This window comes from Stegostoma tigrinum, unplaced genomic scaffold (assembly GCF_030684315.1).
Source record: "Stegostoma tigrinum isolate sSteTig4 unplaced genomic scaffold, sSteTig4.hap1 scaffold_50, whole genome shotgun sequence".
Classification (NCBI taxonomy): domain Eukaryota; kingdom Metazoa; phylum Chordata; class Chondrichthyes; order Orectolobiformes; family Stegostomatidae; genus Stegostoma; species Stegostoma tigrinum.
In genome coordinates this window covers 3,143,499-3,155,794 of record NW_026728430.1, presented here as the reverse complement: position 1 = coordinate 3,155,794, position 12,296 = coordinate 3,143,499, and the positions used below count along the sequence as shown (strand labels likewise).

General features: G+C 46.1%; 2 non-coding genes across 2 annotated transcripts; one reads left to right on the top strand and one right to left on the bottom strand.

Annotated features, from left to right (window-relative positions):
- Positions 1-5,469: 5,469 nt before the first annotated feature.
- trnar-ucg (transfer RNA arginine (anticodon UCG)) lies at positions 5,470-5,542 on the top strand. Its single transcript has one exon. It is a non-coding gene; the product is annotated as a tRNA-Arg (tRNA).
- Positions 5,543-9,775: 4,233 nt separating this feature from the next.
- On the bottom strand, positions 9,776-9,856 carry trnas-uga (transfer RNA serine (anticodon UGA)). Its single transcript has one exon. It is a non-coding gene; the product is annotated as a tRNA-Ser (tRNA).
- Positions 9,857-12,296: the final 2,440 nt, after the last annotated feature.

Here is a 12,296-nt window from a genome sequence, read left to right as displayed (position 1 = left end):
CTGCCATTAGAGTGAGCCCGGTGCAGGAGAAGAGGCAAACATAACAATCGGGGGAGCAGAGATACAGATTGAGAAGAAAATACTATTGAAACTTTTCTGTTGCTTCGAATTCCCGAAACAATGCGAAATGTACCACACTCTGGGGGTTTGGGGCGTTGGGTGGGGGTGGGCGTTGCAGAATACCTTTATACAGGCAGCTTGTTGGTCGAGAGGCATGATTCTCAGGTAGGGTCATGTACAATACTGACATGCAGGAGGTCCCAGGTGTAAATCCCGCATGAGCTCTGTTTTTTTTTTAACTCTCACTTTTGCCAAAAAACAACTTGCTTCAATGAAACCCGTCATAGGAATGGGGCAAAGCTATGATTGCAGCGAACACAGCAAAGGAAAAGAATTGTTCAAATTGAAAACGAATGCTCTTGTTCAACACAATCCTACTCTGAATGAATTTGCAGATAGAAAGAACTGCAAATGCTAGAGTCAGAATCGCCACACAATGGAGATGGATAAACACAGTGGGTCAGGTAGCATCAGATTAGAAGAAGTTTTGATGCTTCGGTCCTGGGCTATTCATCAGAGTGAACAGTCCAGCTGTGCTATTGATCAATTATATGCATGTGAAACTTCAGGTCGATGGGATGGGAAGCAATTCGAGACAGCACTGAACAGGTTCATGTGAATGGTGACATGTATGAGCAAAGTCAGCAATCTAGAGAGATTGGTAAATTGAGACAGTTCTCCTTGCTGAACGGAAAACTGGTTTGATTGAAACTTCCCAGGTCATGACGGGTATGAACAAAGGAAATCAGGGGGTGAAAATGCTCACACCCCTGAAAGGATCGAGAACGATCAGGCAGAGATTTAAAGTCATGAGGAAAACGTCAGAGTGACATGCAAAGGAGCGTTTTTTGACAAAAAGTAATGAAGGCCTGCAAATGACACATTTGACTGCGACAGAGGCAGATTCATTCACCACAAAACGGAATTCGATGGTTATTGTTAAAAGTAGCAATATGCAGAGTTACAGGGAGAAGGCAAAAGAGATACTCATTTACTCATTGCGGGGAGCGGGCACAGCTAGGCTGGCTGCATTGTTTCCATTTGCTTTGTGACAAATATTTTGATTCTGAATGGAATTAGATTTTGACCAACAGAGTGTGGGAACTGAGACAACGGTTATATTTACAAAGCCATGGCACGTCTGTGCAACAGAATAATACACAACAATAGTGAAGATCTCTTTGCATCATTCTTGAAGGTACATTCCACACACCAGATGTAAAGCTGAATCCTTGTCTGAACAAAACTACTGTATCCAACAGCAAAGTGGTGCAATGGGAGCATGCTGGCACCATAACTGTGAGGTAGAAGCATCAGAAACCATCCTCTCCTCTTTGCACCAGGTGCGTCATGTTTTGTTCTGTGTTTTGATCAATTTTGCCCTTCTCATAGTTTAATGTGTGTGAAATTAAATATCACATACTGAAACACGGGCCAAATTTAGACAGGTGAGGTTACATGCTTGTGACGGTCTGAAAGTTCTTCTGCTGTTCTCAGTCGGTCTCCTCTGAACTGATTTGTAAACCTTTTCTCTGAGACGGGAATAAACTGGGGAAGTTGAAACACATTCTTCCATGCCCTGCAGTAATTCTCCATGCTAAGATGTAAATAACAAGAGGAGCAGAATGTCGGAGACAGCATCACGGCATAGGTACCATTATTAAGGCAAGATATCACCAATTGGGAAAACACCTCAGAGAAATACAAGTGACAGAGAGTAGATGGGCTGAACGGCTTCATTCTGCGTGGGAATGACACCATGGGGTTATGACATCACTCTCCCTGTCTCTGTGAGGGAGCGGGTGGGGGAGAAACAATGGCTCATTATTAACCCTCCCTTCCACGTTGTCCTGTCTGCAGCCCCGTAGCTCAGGGTCGTTGGGGATGTCTCTCAGTGAGCGAGTGTTTCACTCAGATTCACATAACGTGGTCAGACATTAACTCCTGCTGTGGACGCAGCAAAGAAACTAATGCCTGCTTTGCAAAAGACTGCCTACAGGATTGTTGTTTGAAGACTAATCCTGAAAATCAAACAGGCTGCACCACAAAAGAACTTATTTTAATTTACCCGAGGGAAGAGTCTCCTGTGTCCATTTCTCTCCTTCCCGCTAGCTCACCGTCTTTCTATCTCTCGGATAACAGGCGTTGGGGGCAAGTTCACAATTTGGTAATTACCTGAGTATGCGTGTAACTGACTCACCCACCCCAAGTGACTGAGAGGGAGGAGAAGATCGAAAGGGCACTGCCCTCCCCCAGCACTGCTTGCAGGCAGAAAGACAACGTTTTAATGAGACGGTTCTGGGCTAATGGACAAACAGCACCGCCCTGCAGCAGGGAGACAGAATGAGACGATGATGTTCTGGAAGTTGTTTGATCCGTGGAATTCCTGAAGCAATGTGGGATGTATGTCGCATGAAGTGAGTCTCAGTTGGTTGGGGTGTTGGCCATTTGGCCTACAGGTGGCTCATTGAATCCAGGGATATGATTCTTGCTTTGGATCTTACAGCATTTAGAAGTGCCAGCGGGCCATGTCTCGTATCCCACACAACCACACTCATTTTGTCAAAATACCCAATTGTTTAACTCAAAAAGCAGCTTCGTGAAATGCGGTCGAACTGCTTGACTTTGGGATAGACTAGAAGTACCGTTCTGTGTTCAGTGAACACAGCAAAGGGGCGCACTTGTTCAAAGGAAGAGGAAGAGTTTTCGGATGTTCACACAGGCACTCGGATTCTGAATCCTTAGGCTGAAGTATTGCTCAATTTCGAGTGTGAAACTTCAGAAAACAGGAATGTGATATGATTGGAGGTAGCGGTGAACAGGTTCATGTGAATGGTGGTCAAAGAGGAGACTGGAAACACACAACAGGCCAGGATGCATCAAAAAAAATGTTTCTGGAGGCAGAGAAGGCGTTGTGAGTATGGAGCATTGAAGATAGGTCCAAATATTGAAGGTTTGAAATGTACCTGTATGTCAGAAATGAAGATGGGTTGGAAAGTTGAGACATTTCTCCTTGGGGAACAGAAGTCTGTAAAGCGATCCAAATGCAGCTTTCCAAGTCACAAGGGGTCTAGACAGTGGAAATAAAGGCGTGAAAGTGCTACCACACCACACCTGAAAGGATTGAGAATGACCAGGCAGAGATTGGAAGGCATGAGGAAAACGAAGTAAAAGTGACTTCAGGAAGAACGTTCTCACACAAGGAGTGGTTCGGGTCGGTAAATCAATATCTGACAATGACACAGGCACATTCAATCAACACATAACGGAATTGGACCGTTATGTTAAAAGTACCTGTGCAGATGTTACAGGGAGAAGGCAAAAGATTGATACTGAAAGTGATAATCATTTGCTTATTGTGGAGACGTGGCAAAACTAAGGTAGGGTGCGTGGCCTCTTTCTGGTCTGTGACAAGTTTTGTGATTCTGAGTGAAATCGACCAACAGAACGTGGGAAATAAGACAAAGGTTATATTTGCACAGCTGTGATACGTCTGTGCAACAAAACAACAGTGAAAAACATTTAACATCATCCTCGAATGGAAATGCTGCACTGCAGATGGAAAGTTGAATACTTGCCTGTGAAGCTCGCCCAACAATGTAGCAGAGCGGCGCAGTGGGTGATGCTGGGGTCATAACCCAGAAATCGCTGGATCAAAACCATCCTCTGCTATTTTCTGCAGGTGAGAGTTGTGGTTTGCAGTGGCCCGCACCACGCATTTTAATCAGCTCTCTGCTTTGCTCAGCTTCACGTATCTGAAATAAATTCCTCATGTTGATGCACTGGCCAAGTTCACACAGGAGAGCTGATACACTTGTGAAGGTCTGAATGGTCTTCTCCTGTTTTCAGTCTGTCTGCTCCGAACGGAATGTAAAACTTCCTCTCTGAGATGGGAATAAACCGGTGAAGTAGAAAGTCATTACTTGAGGTATTTTTGTTTTCATGCCTGGCAGTAATTCCCCACGCTGTTTCAGGCATGAATGACAAAAGAATCAGGATGTCAGAGACTGCATCATGACACAGACAGAGTTCACCATTATTAGGGACAGATATCACCGATTGTGAATAACTACAGAGAAATACAAGAGGCAGCGAGTCGCTGTGCAATCTATGGGCTGAACAGCTTCTTTCTGCACGGGAATGACACCATGGATTTATGATGTCACTCTCCATGTCTCTGTGAGGGAGCGGGTGGGGGAGAAACAATGGCTCATTATTAAACCTCCCTTCTGCGTTGAACAGTCTGCAGCCCCGCAACTCAGGGCCGTTGGGAATGTCTCTCAGTGTGTGAGGGCTTCACTCGGATTCTCTCAACGTGGGACTTTTGGTATCAGACATTAACTCCGGCTGTGGAGATCACAAACAAACGGACGCCCGGTGTACGGACAAGTTCCGAACATCAAACAGGCTGCACAGAACGATCGCATTTTAAGTTGCTGAAGAGATTAATCTCTAGTTTTGTCTTCTATCTTTCCCAGCAGCTCTCCATCTTTCTGTCTGCCTCTGATAAATGTCATTTGATGAAATTTCAAAATCACCATTTACAACTTGCCGCATAAGTCTGACTCCACCCCTTCTGCTCCTTCCTTCTTCCAGTGTTTGAGACAGCGACAAAGTGTGGACCACCCCCAGCACTGCCTGCCCGTGGCCAAATAGTTTAACGAGTCTGCCGATGGAGAGAGCTCTGTCTCCGGGTTAGTGAGACAGAATAAACAGAAAATGTTCATTGCTGCATTCATTGAAGCAACAGGGAATAGGATTTTTTTTAAGCAACACGTTCAGATATGTTCTTATATACCTCTGGAGCAGATAGAACTTCAACTCTGTCTGCTACATCCGAGGCAGGGAGACCATCACTGCATGATTGGCATCTCATTTATTGTTAAGTGGTGCATCAGCAGACTGCGTCATTGGTCTTGTGGTCTGATTCTCACATCAGGTGGCTGTTAGAAATGTGAGACGTTGCTGGCGTGAATCCTGCAAGAGCCGTTGTTGCCTCTGATTTTTTTAATATTCAGGGGAGCATGGGGTGGTTCTTTATGAAATTGATTTCAGTCTATGATTGCGAAGGGTGTATGCTGCAAATATGTCACATGCATCCACTTCACCGGACGAAAGTTTAGGGTTAGTAATTGTGTGAAATAATGTTTCACTAGATTGGTTCGTAAACTGGCGCAGTAACTAAATAAAACGATGCCAAGTCTCAGCAGAGAAACAGATGACAATGAAACAGGCATCTGAGGACAAATTTGCTTCTTTTGCAAGTGAAATTTACTGCTTCCCAACGTGGGGTCCATTGAAGTGAAGCAGCAACAGAGGCTACCTTTGCTTGTGCTCACCTCATGTATCACATTTCCACCTTGGTCCCCGTAAAAATCTCAACTCAACAAGAAGCCAAGTGCCCACTGTGGGCCAGTGGCGTAATGGATAACGCGTCTGGCTTCGGATCAGAAGATTGCAGGTTCGAGTCCTGCCTGGCTTGAGCACGGCTCGCCCATTTTCAAGGCTAGAAAGCTGACATGTTCATCTGAATTTGGAATATATGGCGGGTGATTTTGTTGTCAGATTCCGCGAAGCTAAACTATGAAATTGGAAGTTATGCATGAGCAGTGTTGGGGACCTTTTCAGCTCACTGTTGGTTTCATTTCCGAGCTCACAACAACAGGTTTCATTGCCTGGAGAACTTGTTTGTGTTCTATGTAAATCTGCCTATTGTCGGCGAAACATGTGTGGGGACAGACAGTGAATGTGAAGCACTTGGAGTCAGTGTCATCCTGAGGGATGTGTCCGTATATCTCCCTCTGTGGCTAAACGTGAGGATGAGTTCCATAAGTGGGCTGTAACACAGCTTTACTGTCACAAAACCTGATTACAGTGTTAATCTCATTGATATTTGCCCTTGATACGTCAGAATGCACAACACGGTGTGCCAAATACTGGAAACTGAGATTAGGATAGATAGATGGCTGATGACGCGCACTGACACAATGGCCCAGATAGTCATTTTTTTCCACGTGATAAAAACTCGAAGACAAGGGGAAACTGACCTGTAAGCAAAAGGATCAATAATGGAAAGGCAAAAACAATGTCATTGTGAAATGATACAAGCCCTCCAGCGTGTTCCCTTGTTGTCTCGTGGTTCAGATTTGGTGTTTTTGGATCCACGGCCCTGGTTTGAAATATTGAGTTGAAGATCTTCCCTCCTAGCTTTTAGTGACACCAGCTTTGCTGACTCATTGTAATTTTATTCATTAACTGGCACTACTGGCTCGGCAGCATTCAATCAATCAACCACATTGCTGTGGGTCTGGGGTCACATGTAGGCCAGACCAGGTAAGGGTGGGCAGTTTTCATCCCGAAAGGGCATGAATGTCCCGGATGTGTTCTTCTGACAATCGATTGCATGGATTGCATCACCTCCCCTATGTTGGAAGGAAAGGGGCTGTGAGGTAACTAACTGTGCCCCAAACAATATTCAAGCTAACATGAAACAAAGAACTGCGGATGCTGGAAAACTGAAACAAAAACAGGAATTGACAGAGTGACCCAGCAGGCCTGTGGAGAGATACAGAGTTAACGTTTCAGATCCTCTAAGCATTCGTCAGAACCAGGTCAGTTTTGCCCCTCTATATTATAACACCAGGGAAATTATCGCTTTTGTCTGTCGAATCAGTATATTTATCAAAATATCGCATTAGTTTGCAGCCATCAACTTTACAACTTTAACAGATTTTTATCTGCTGTAATGCTGCTTCCGTCTCCCTCAGTTGGTGAAAGGCTCTGCTTGTATGGAATTATTTGCCTTTTCCTTTCAGTTAGTTAGCAGCAGTGTTTAATGGAGAATTGGTCCTTTTAGTGTCTACCTCAATATGCATCTCTGCTTGTCTTTGCTTATTCACTTCATCCCCTTTTATATTCTTCGACTCTCTAACCATCCATATTGAGGGCAGCACGGTGGCACAGTGCTCGGGATCAGCGTTTAATTCCAGCCTTGGGCGGCTGTCTGTGTGTAATTTGTGAAATCTCCCCGCGAATGCATGGGTTTCCTCCCACAGTTCAAAGATGTGCAGGGTGGGTGGATTGGCAGTGCTAAATTGCCCTTGGTGCTTAAGAAGGTGTAGATTAGGTAGGCTATAGGCAAATGGGTCGAGGTGGGATGCTCTGAGGTTCGGTGTGGACTTGTTCGGACAAAGGGCCTGTTTCCACACTGTAGGGGTTCAATATCTATATCCCGCATTTCCCATTGCTGCTCTTTGAAAAGTCTGAAAATCAGAGAGTATTTGAGACTGGAGCTGCTGAGAGGCTTCCCCATCACAACCAACACTCCCAACCCAGTTGTAAAGCTTGGAACTGGGCTGACATTCTCCAAATAGAGTTTCTGTCAATGAGGACCGAACAAAGGATGTACTTATTCCCTCAAAACATGGTGAGTGTTTAGACTTATAAATATAATTCCTAATCCACTAGAAAAGAAACAAATTGCTGCAATTATACAATTACAGTGATGTTTTTACTGTTGGTGTAAAATGATTGAACAGGGTAACAGCAGAGAATGAGAGTGATCAGTTCGTGGTGCCTGTCTCATTAAAACAATATTCCGCAGTAGGGCTGCAGTTTATTCTGCCGGACCTTGTTATTCCTACCAAACCCCAGGATGAATTAATTGTCAGCAGGAAACCATTCCCAGATGGGGAGAAAATAGGCGACAGGAATACCAGCACCGAATGACAATTATCTGCACTCAAACAAAGGCACCATGCTCAGTTCTCTGCACCGACAGGACAATTAATGGTCAAGTGGTATTGTTGCTGGACTGTTTATTCAGAAAGCCAGGTAACTTTCTGGAGACCAAAGTTCAAATATCACCCCCAGAAGATGATGGGATTTCAATTCAATAAATAACTGTAATTTAGAATGCAATGATGACCATAAATCCATCGTCAGGGGACCAAAACCCATGTGGTTCCCTCATGTCCTTCAGGCATCTTTGATCCTTACTGATCACGCCTACATCTGACTCCAGGCCCACAGAAAACATGGTGGGTAATTCGCAACGGGCAACAGATGTTGGCCGAGCCAGTGGCACTCTCAGTCTGTGAATGAATAATGGGGAGCAAATAACTTTGTTGTTCAGATCAATAACATGCCAATTCAGAAACGTTGAAACGAGGTATCTTCAATGTAAGGCTCAGGCACCGCTGGGATTTTAACTCAAGATCGCCTGTTTACTACACACTTTTTTACCCATCGAAAGGGCCATTTCCTTAACCACGCAATCACAGTAACTTGGGGAACTTTCCTGTATCAGTGTTACTCAGTGAGAATTTCAATCTTACACCACGTTTCCACATCAATTGTTGACAGCTCAATATTCTCCTGTGAAAATACATGGAAAGAGACAATTTTCTCCCGAGATAATGGGAACTGCAGATGCTGGAGAATCCAAGATAACAAAGTGTCGAGCGGGATGAAGACAGCAGGCCAGGGAGCATCTCAGGAGCACAAAAGCTGACGTTTTGGGCGTGGACCCTTTGGTTTAAACCTGACAATTTCACCTGTTTCAGCTGACTGGATAAAGAGCATGGGCTCATCCTCTTGTGTCCCATGAACAAAGTTAACACACACTGAGGGAACCTAACAAGACGAATAGGTTCATTTTGGTTACTGAGCAAAGGTAAAGCCTGGCCCATTGGAGCCAATATTGATCCTTGCACCAATATCTCCACACTCACTTCCTGCCTCATGCCCCCGCCGCCCCTCACAGCCATTGTTACCTTTCTCTTTTGTTTCACTCCCACACATTGCTTCTGAACGTGCTCCTGACCGTTTGTAGGTGTTCAGTTAGAAACAGCAACCCGGATGCCTGGCATAGTGCTTCATTCAATGGGATTGGATTTAATTCCCACCCCTAATTCCTCCACAGATAGATGTGATAAGTTACTTTTTTAAACACTCAAACTCCTTGGCACATAGGTGCAGCTTTGATGCTATTAGAAAGGGAGTTCCAGGATTTAGAAGCAACGACACTGAAGGAACAGCACCATAGTTCAAACTCAGAATGGTGAGAAACTTGGAGGGAAGTTTGTTGTGGTCAAAATCCCATGAAACTGCTGCCATTATCCTTCAATGCGAAGGCAACCTCTCACTAGACTGATTCTGGTCGATTCAGAGTGCGTGTTCTGTGCATAACCAGGAACTTACTTCATTCCTACAGTTAACGGGAAGAGATACAAATCATCATTTCCTGACTGGGAATTGTACCCATGCCTGAGCAATGCAAACCCTGAATGCCAACCAGCTTACATGACGCTAATCCTTGCGACCTGACTTGTACACAGCCCCGCGCCTGTTCCTACACCCGAAGCACCTTCACCAGTGAAGTGTGTCTCTCCAAGTTTCAAAATGATTCATATTATTGCCCTGCGTTTCAATGTGGAGAAAGCCGGGCTGTGAGAAGTGTCTCGGTCCGAAACGTCAGCTTTTGTGCTCCTGAGATGCTGCTGGGCCTGCTGTGTTCATCCAGCTTCACACTTTGTTATCTTGGATTCTCCAGCATCTGCAGTTCCCATTATCACCGATCACAACTTTTATGAAGGTTCGGTTTGTTTGAACATGACCGGCAGTGAGTTGCCTTTTCCAACCATTAGCAATCTCTTGTTGGCCCTGCTTTGACTCCTGTCATAAACAGCCTTTGCGTTTGTACTCAGCTTTCACCCGTAGTCAGCAGAATTCGAACCTGCGCAGGAATAACCCAATGGATTTCAAATCCATCGCCTTAACCACTCGGCCATGACTCAGCTCCACACTTTGTTATCTTCATAAAAGTTAACGTGTTTTCGGAGAAAAACTTTCAGGGACAAACATGGTGACACGGTGAGCCATTTGCTGGAGCTCCAGACTAAACTTTCTCGTGGCGTTGAAAGTGAAATAAGCTTTGAATTCTTGATCTGCAGGCAACGAAAATCCTTTGAAGGCCTCACCGAGAACAGCAAAAGCGGAGGGGAAGCTGAAATAGTCCACAAGCTGCTCATGGGTATGTGCCAATTTATGAACCCCACCAACCGAATCACTGCAGTTGCTGGGAATGAAAACAAAACACAAAAACTCAGGCTCAGCATTATGAACCTTTAGAAGGGAGGGGAGAATGAAGCGTGAATCTGTCCAACTGAACAAAGACAGTCTGGCACCTTGCCCTTCTTGAAGAGGCTCACACATTGACTCTGATATTCTCGGGGACATTTGTTGCTGTGTGTGCAAGTATTCTATGTAATTTTCTCCTACAAGGATAACATATATAAGCCATGTGTCAGCTTTTGACACCTCCTCCTACCGTCCCCCGATCATAACCCCACCCCCGACCACCAAAACAGCATCTCCCAGACCACCCATAACCTGATCACCAGCAGCCTCCTACCTCATCGTTCCCCAACCCCACACCGCCCGCTTCTATCCCCATCCCAAAATCCAGAAACCCGACTGCCCTGATCGACCCATCGTCACTGCTCCTGCCCCAACGAACTTGTCTCCACTTATCTCGACTCTCTTTCCTCCCCCTGGTCCAGGTGCTCCCCAACTACATCCGGGACACCAACCAATCCCTCCACCTCCTCCAAAACATTCGAATCCTTGGCCGTCAACACCTCATCTTCAGCATGGATGTCCAATACCTGTATACTTGCATTCTACAAAAAAGCTCTATGCTTCTTCCTGTCCCGCAAGCCAGACCAGTCCCCCTTCACCGAAATCCACGTAACCGAACTCGTCATTAATCTTATCAACTTCTCCTTCAACTCCTCCCACTTCCTGCAGATGAAAGGGGTGGCCACAGTGGCACAAGCTATACCTGCCTCTTTGTGGGAAATGTGGAATAGTCCCTTTCCCACAGTTACACTGGCCCTGTCCCCCACCTCTTCCTGTGTTACATCGATGACTGTATCAGTGCCGCTCCATTCTCCCACAAGGAGCTGGAACATTTCATCCACTTTACTAACACCTTCCACCCCCGACCTGACGTTCACGTGGACCATTTCTGATATCTGTCTGTCCTTCCTAGCCCTCTCTGCTCCTAAGATGAGGTGTTCTACTCCCGGACACCTGAGATGTCCTTGTTTTTCAAGGACGGCAATGACCACACACACACACACAACAACCCACCCCCGCAACAGTGGTTGAAAATACCCTTGACCGCATCTCCTGCATTTCCCGCACCTCAGCCCTTACACCCCCTCCCCACAATAAAAACAAATTCAGAATTCCCCTTGTCCTCACGTATCACCCCATCAATCTCCGGATCCAACAGATCACTCTCCACCACTTTCACCACCGGCAATCTGACCCCACCACCAAAGAATTTTTTCCCTCCCCACCTTGATCTGCTTTCTGGAGGGACCACTCTCTCCACGACTCCCTCGTCCGCTCCACACTTCCCACAAGCCCCACCAGCCCTGGCACCTTTCCCTGCAACCGCAGGAATTGTTACACCTGCCCCTACACCTCCCTCCTCACTTTCATCCCAAGCCTCAAGAAAACCTTCCATACTAAACAGATGTTCACCTGCACATCTGCTGATGAGGTCTTTTGTATCCACTGCTCCCAATGTGGCTTCCTTCACATCGGGGAGAACAAGCGCAGGCTCAGAGATCACAGAGAGCACCTACACTCATTTTGTGACAAACAACGCCTCCCAGTCGTAAACCACTTCAACTCCCCTTCCCATTCCCTTGATGACATGACCATCCTAGGCCTCCTCCAGCGTCACAATGATGCCACCCGAAGGTTGGAGGAACAGCACCTCATATTCTGCTTGGCAACCCTGCAGCCCAGTGGTATTAACGGAACTTCACAAGCTTCAATATCTCCCCAACACTGACCTCATCCCAAGATCAGCGCCCGTTCATCCCTGCCTCCTTGGCTTGTCCATCTTCTCTCCCACATCCACCCCTCCCTCCTCACTGACCAACCCACATCCCCACTCCCTTCCTGCACTCACCTCTGCAAGCTTCATCAGACCTGTCCCTCTTCTTTCTCACCCTATCCGCTCCTCTATCTACCTGCTGTCACTGTCTCCCCACTAACTTCGGAGACCCCTCCCCCTCCCCATTTCTGAAGGGCCCAGACCTGAAATGTCAATTTTCATGCTCCTGCAATGCTGCCCGGCCTGCTGTGTTCACCCAGCTCCACACCTTGTTATATCAGACGCTTCTTTTGTCTCTACTTCTCCATCACCACTCCCCTTG